At 34.4% G+C, this 7,015-nt stretch overlaps 1 non-coding gene across 1 annotated transcript; it reads right to left on the bottom strand.

Annotated features, from left to right (window-relative positions):
• Positions 1-5,820: 5,820 nt before the first annotated feature.
• On the bottom strand, positions 5,821-5,928 carry LOC130937478 (small nucleolar RNA R71). Its single transcript, XR_009068697.1, has one exon. It is a non-coding gene; the product is annotated as a small nucleolar RNA R71 (small nucleolar RNA).
• Positions 5,929-7,015: the final 1,087 nt, after the last annotated feature.

Below are 7,015 nucleotides of genomic sequence, written 5' to 3'. Positions count from 1 at the left end.
TTGCATGCATCGAGGATGGTGTAATCTTTAAGTGTAGAGAGGTCGATACCGACTTCTGTGGGTTAGTTACTTCCTTTTTCAACACCAATGTTTAATTAGTTAGTTGTTGCATTTGCATGATTGATTGCATGTTTGTTAGATTTTGTGCATATTTTACCACTACTTGGTTGAAGTGATGAATTCTTTTCCAAGAAACTATTTTAGAGCATTTCACTAATTTGAATCAAAATTTTTGTTAAACTTATTTGAGGATTTTTAATTTGGAACATGGTTTTAGAGCTCGAACACACAAAACCAGTGAGATTTTGAGCCTAATTGATTGGTTGCATCTTATAAACCAATATTTTATTTTGGTGTGTGTTGTTCTCTCTAAAGTTGTGATCTATATCTTGCTTTATTCTATATTTTCATGGTTTAATGTATGCATCCGCTTATGTGATTGAGGTCTTGTTTCACTATAGCTCACATATTCATATGGCCTTACCCTATCATTACCCTTTGCAACCCCATATTGAGCCTATTTTACCCCATTTATTCTTTATTTTAGCACATCATTAACTCTAAGCGTAAAATAATAAATTTTCCTAATTTGAATCCTTGATTAGCTTAGACTAGTGAGGTGCACATGAATTAAGTGTGGGAAAATTGAATTGGGGAATACATGTTTAAGAGATTGGGTATTTTATTTTTTTTACGTGAAAATGTGAAAATAGTTTGAGCACTTGTTCATGCATCTAGCACATTAATCATATGCATTAATTCATTGAAAAGAAAAAAATGAAAAAAAAAAGAGAAAATATATATATGAATAATGAGAAAAAAAAAAGAAAAAAGGAAAGAAAAGAGTAAAAAAAATAAAAAAATAAAGACAAAATACCCCAAGGTTAATAAGTGAACTAATGCATATGACTTGTACTTAAAAGATATCAAGGTGCATGAATTTGTGGGAAAATAGTTAATGGATGGCTAGGTTTTGCATTGTAATGACTTGGAATGTCTTAGGTTAAGTGAAAAGTTTAGGTTAATCAAGGATTTGGATTTTAGTCCACTTAACCAAATACATTCCTATCTTGACCCTAACCCCATTACAACCCTTGAAAAGACCTCTAGATATGTGTATTTGTGCATTAAATTGTGTTGATTGGTAGAAGAAAAGCAAGCCTTAGAAAGTAAGATTAGTACAGAACCGAGAGACTCGACCCTCGAACACTAGAGTGATTAGAGTGTATACACTTCCGATGAGGGTTCGATGCTCTTTTCTTTGTTCCCGGCTTTCACGAGTTTTCTTCTTACAAGTTTATTTGAACTTCATTTTATGATTTGAATTGGTGGAATCCAGTTCATATTCATTCTTAAAATATTCATTTACTTTTAACCAAGTAGGTAAAAGCATTTCACATCTAGTTGCATTCATATAGATAGGTTGCATTTCATACATTCTACCATTCCTCTTCACTCTTTTATAGTTTCTCTTGAACTTAGCATGAGGACATGCTAATGTTTAAGTGTGGGAGATTGATAAATTGCTATTTTATGGTTTATTTTGTATTGAATTGAGTGGATTTTATCCCTTATTCTCACACTTATTCATAGAATTCGCATGTTTTACATTTTCCTTCCGAATTTTGTGCTATGATTGAAAACATACTTCTTTGGCCTTAAATTTGCTAATTTCAATCTTCTCTTATTACCATTCGATGCCGTGATATGTTTGTTAAGTGTTTTCAGAGTTTATAGGGTAGGAATGGCTTAGAGGATGGAAAGGAAGCATACAAATGTGGAAGGAATACAAGGAATTGAAGGAATTGCTAAGCTATTGATGAGCGGATAATTTATACGTTTTTTGGCATTATTTTTAGGTAGTTTTTAGTAGGATCTAGTTACTTTTAGGGATGTTTTCATTAGTTTTTATGCTAAATTCACATTTTTGGACTTTACTATGAGTTTGTGTGTTTTTCTGTGATTTCAGGTAAATTCTGGCTGAAATTGAGGGACCTGAGCAAAACTCTGATAAAAGGCTGACAAAGGACTGCTGATGCTGTTAAATTCTGACCTCCCTGCACTCGAAATGGATTTTATGGAGCTATAGAACTCCAAATGGCGCGCTCTCAACGGCGTTGGAAAGTAGACATCAAGAGCTTTCCAGCAATATATAATAGTTTATACTTTATTCGTTATTAGATGACGTAAACTGGCGCTCAATGCCAGTTCCATGCTGCATTCTGGAGTCAAACGCCAGAAACACGTCACGAACCAGAGTTGAACGCCAAAAATACGTTACAACTTGGCGTTCAACTCCAAGATAAGCCTCAGCTCGTGTAAAGATCAAGCTCATCCCAAACATACACCAAGTGGGCCCCGGAAGTGGATTGATGCATCAATTACTTACTTCTGTAAACCCTAGTAGCTAGTCTAGTATAAATATAACTTTTTACTAGTGTATTATACATCTTTGGATTGATCCTGGATTGTATTTTTGATCCTTTGATCACGTTTGGGGGTTGGCCATTCGGCCATGTCTGGACCTTCATCACTTATGTATTTTTAACGGTGGAGTTTCTACACACCATAGATTAAGGGTGTGGAGCTCTGCTGTACCTCAAGTTTCAATGCAATTACTACTATTTTCTATTCAATTCTGCTTGTTCTTATTCTAAGATATTCGTTGCACTTCAACATGATGAATGTGATGATCCGTGACACTCATCATCATTCTCACCTATGAATGCGTGACTGACAACCACTTCCGTTCTACCTTAGACCGGGCGCATATCTCTTAGATTGATGGCGGTATTCATGAGAATCCAGAATGTCTAAACCTTGTCTGTGGTATTTCGAGTAGGATTCAGGGATTGAATGACTGTGACGAGCTTCAAACTCGCGATTGTTGGGCGTGATTGACAAACGCAAAAGAATCAAGGGATTCTATTCCAACATGATCGAGAACCGACAGATGATTAGCCGTGATGTGACAGAGCATTTGGACCATTTTCACTGAGAGGATAGGATGTAGCCATTGACAACGGTGATGCCCTACATACAGCTTGCCATGGAAAGGAATAAGAAGGATTGAAGGAAGGCAGTAGGAAAGCAGAGATCCAACAGGGACAAGCATCTCCACACAATTATCTGAAATTCCCACCATTGAATTACATGAGTAACTCTATCTTTATTTTCTGCTTTATTTACTATTCAAAAACTCCATAACATTTATTATCCGCCTAACTGAGATTTACAAGATGACCATAGCTTGTTTCATACCAACAATCTCCGTGGGATCGACCCTTACTCACGTAAGGTATTACTTGGACGACCCAGTGCACTTGCTGGTTAGTTGTGCGGAGTTATGACTAAGTGTGATTCAGGTTTGAGAGCGCTACCAAGTTTTTGGTGCCATTGTTAATGATCACAATTTCGTGCACCAAGTTTTTGGTGCCGTTGCCGGAGATTGTTCGAGTTTGGACAACTGACGGTTCATCTTGTTGCTCAGATTAGGTAATTTTCTTCTTATTTTCTTTTTAAAAAGTTTTCAAAAATATTTTTCAAAATTTTTTCCCTTTGTTTTCAAAAATTATTCCAAAATTTTTAAGAATGAATTCTAGTGTTTCATGAAGCATGTTGAAGCTTGGCTGGCTGTAAAGCCATGTCTAACTCAATTGGATTGAGGCTTCCACTTGTTAACATAAAAGGGTATGTATATAGAGTTGGATGAAATATCAGCTGTTGCATACCTGATTTATATCTTCTGAAGCTGACTGGCTATTTAGCCATGCCCAACCCTTGGATTGGAGCTTTAGACTAACATTGAAAGATTCCTGGAATTCTTATTAAAAATTTTGAATCTCTTAATTTCTTTTCCTATATGTTTTTTTTTCAAAAAAAATAAAAGAAAATACAAAAAAATCATAAAATCATAAAAAACCAAAAATATTTTGTGTTTCTTGTTTGAATCTTGGGTCATGTTTTAAGTTTGGTGTCAATTGCATGCTTTAAAAAATTTTTTTCTTGCATTTTTCGAAAATTCATGCATTCATAGTGTTCTTCATGATCTTCAAGTTATTCTTGGTAAGTCTTCTTGTTTGATCTTGATGTTTTCTTGTTTTGTGTCTTTTATTGTTTTTCATGTGCATTTTTGCATTCATATTGTCTAAGCATTAAAGATTTCTAAGTTTGGTGTCTTGCATGTTTTCTTTGCATCAAAATTTTTTTAAAAATATGTTCTTGATGTTCATCATGATCTTCAAAGTGTTCTTGGTGTTCATCTTGACATTCATAGTATTTTTGCATGCATCATTGGTTTTGATCCAAAATTTTCATATTTTGGGTCATATTTGTGTTTTTCTCTCTCATCATTAAAAATTCAAAAATAAAAAAATATATTTTCCTTTTTTCTCTCAAAATTTCAAAAATTTGGGTTGACTTAGTCAAAAAATTTTAAAATTAGTTGTTTCTTGTAAGTCAAGTCAAAATTTCAAATTTTAAAAATCTTATCTTTTCAAAACTTTTTCAAAAATCAAATCTTTTTCATTTTTTTTATTTAATTTTTGAAATTTATTTTTTTAGACTATTTTTCAAAAATCTTTTTCTTAATTTTATCTTTATTTTCGAAAATTATGCTAATAATTAATATGATTGATTCAAAAATTTGAAGTTTGTTACTTTCTTGTTAAGAAAGGTTCAAATCTTTAAATTCTAGAATCTTATTTTTTAGTTTCTTGTTAGTTAAGTAATTAATTTTAATTTTCAAAATTAAATCCTTTCCAACCATATCTTTTTAATCATATCTTTATATCATATCTTTTTCAAAAATTTGATTTTAAAATATCTTTTCTAACTTCTTAACTTCTTATCTTCTTATCTTTTTAAAATTTGATTTTAATATCTTTTTCAACTAACTAATTAACTTTTTGTTTGTTTCTTATCTTTTTCAAAACCACCTAACTACTTCTCCTTCTCTAATTTTCGAAAATATCTCATCCTTTTTTCAAAATTCATTTTAAATTAACTAATTGTTTTAAATTTTAATTTTAGTTCTATTTCACCTTTAATTTTCGAAAATCACTAACTACTTTTTTAAAATTTATTTTCGAAATTCCTTCCCTCTCCTCTTCTTCTATTTATTTATTTATTCACTAACACCTCTCTTCATCTCAAATCACTACCTCTATCCTTACGTGTTTGGATTCTCCATTCTTCTTATTCCCTTTCTTCTTCTACTAATAATAAGGAACCTCTTTACTGTGACATAGAGGATTCTTCTTCTTTTTCTATTTTCTTCTCTTTCATATGAGCAGGAACAAGGAAAAAGGCATTCTTGTTGAAGCTGATCCAGAACCTAAAAGGAATCTGAAGAGGAAACTAAGAGAAGCTAAATTACAACAATCCAAAGACAACCTTGCTGAAATTTTTGAACAAGAAAAGATGGCAGTCGAACCCAACAACAATAATGCAAGAAGGATGCTTGGTGATTATACTACACCTACTTCCAAGTTTAATGGAAGAAGCATCTCAATTCCTGCCATTGGAGCAAACAATTTTGAGCTGAAACCTCAACTAGTTGCTCTAATGCAACAAAACTGCAAGTTTCATGGACTTCCATCAGAATATCCCTATCAGTTTTTAACTGAGTTCTTGCAGATCTGTGAGACTGTAAAGACAAATGGAGTAGATCCTGAAGTCTACAGGCTCATGCTTTTTCCTTTTGCTGTAAGAGACAAAGCTAGAACATGGTTGGATTCACAACCTAAGGATAGCCTAGACTCCTGGGATAAGCTGGTCACGGCCTTCTTGGCTAAATTCTTTCCTCCTCAAAAGCTGAGCAAGCTTAGATTGGATGTTCAGACATTCAAACAAAAAGATGGTGAATCCCTCTATGAAGCTTGGGAAAGATACAAGCAGTTGACCAAAAGGTGTCCTTCTGACATGCTTTCAGAATGGACCATTCTGGATATATTCTATTATGGTCTGTCTAAGTTCTCTAAGATGTCACTGGACCATTCTGTAGGTGGATCCATTCACCTAAAGAAAATGCCTGCAGAAGCTCAAGAACTTATTGACGTGGTTGCAAATAACCAGTTCATGTACACTTCTGAGAGAAATTCCGTGAATAATGGGACGCCTCAGAGGAAGGGAATTCTTGAGATTGATGCTCTGAATGCCATATTGGCTCAGAACAAAATGTTGACTCAGCAAGTCAACATGATTTCCCAAAGTCTGAATGGATGGCAAAATGCATCCAACAGTACTAAAGAGGCATCTTCTGAAGAAGAAGCTTATGATCCTGATAATCCTGCAATAGCAGAGGTAAATTACTTAGGTGAACCTTATGGAAACACCTACAATTCATCATGGATAAACAATCCAAATTTATCATGGAAGGATCAACAAAAGCCTTAACAAGGCTTTAATAATGGTGGACGAACTAGGCTTAGCAATAGCAAGCCTTTTCCATCATCTTCTCAGCAACAGACAGAGAATCCTGAGCAAAGCACTTCTAATTTAGCTAATCTAGTCTCTGATCTGTCTAAGGCAACTTTAAGTTTCATGAGTGAAACAAGATCCTCCATTAGAAATTTGGAGGCACAAGTGGGCCAGCTGAGTAAGAAAGTTACTGAAACCCCTCCTAGTACTCTCCCAAGCAATACAGAAGAGAATCCAAAGAGAGAGTGTAAGGCCATTGATATACTCAACATGGCCGAATGCAAGAAGGAGGGAGAGGACGCGAATCCCAATGAGGAAGATCTCATGGGACGTCTCTCAAGCAAGAAGGAGTTTCCTATTGAGGATCCAAAGGAATCTGAGGCTCATATAGAGACCATAGAGATCCCATTAAACCTCCTTCTACCATTCATGAGCTCTGAAGACTATTCTTCCTCTGAAGAGGATGAAGATGTAACTGGAGAGCAAGTTGCTCAATATCTAGGAGCTATCATGAAGCTGAATGCCAAGTTATTTGGTAATGAGACTTGGGAAGGTGAACCTCCCTTGCTCATTAGTGAACTAGATACCTGGGTTT

The sequence above is a fragment of the Arachis stenosperma genome, chromosome 6 (genome assembly GCF_014773155.1).
Source record: "Arachis stenosperma cultivar V10309 chromosome 6, arast.V10309.gnm1.PFL2, whole genome shotgun sequence".
NCBI classification, from domain to species: Eukaryota; Viridiplantae; Streptophyta; class Magnoliopsida; order Fabales; family Fabaceae; genus Arachis; species Arachis stenosperma.
This window is presented reverse-complemented; position numbering and strand designations above follow the sequence as displayed.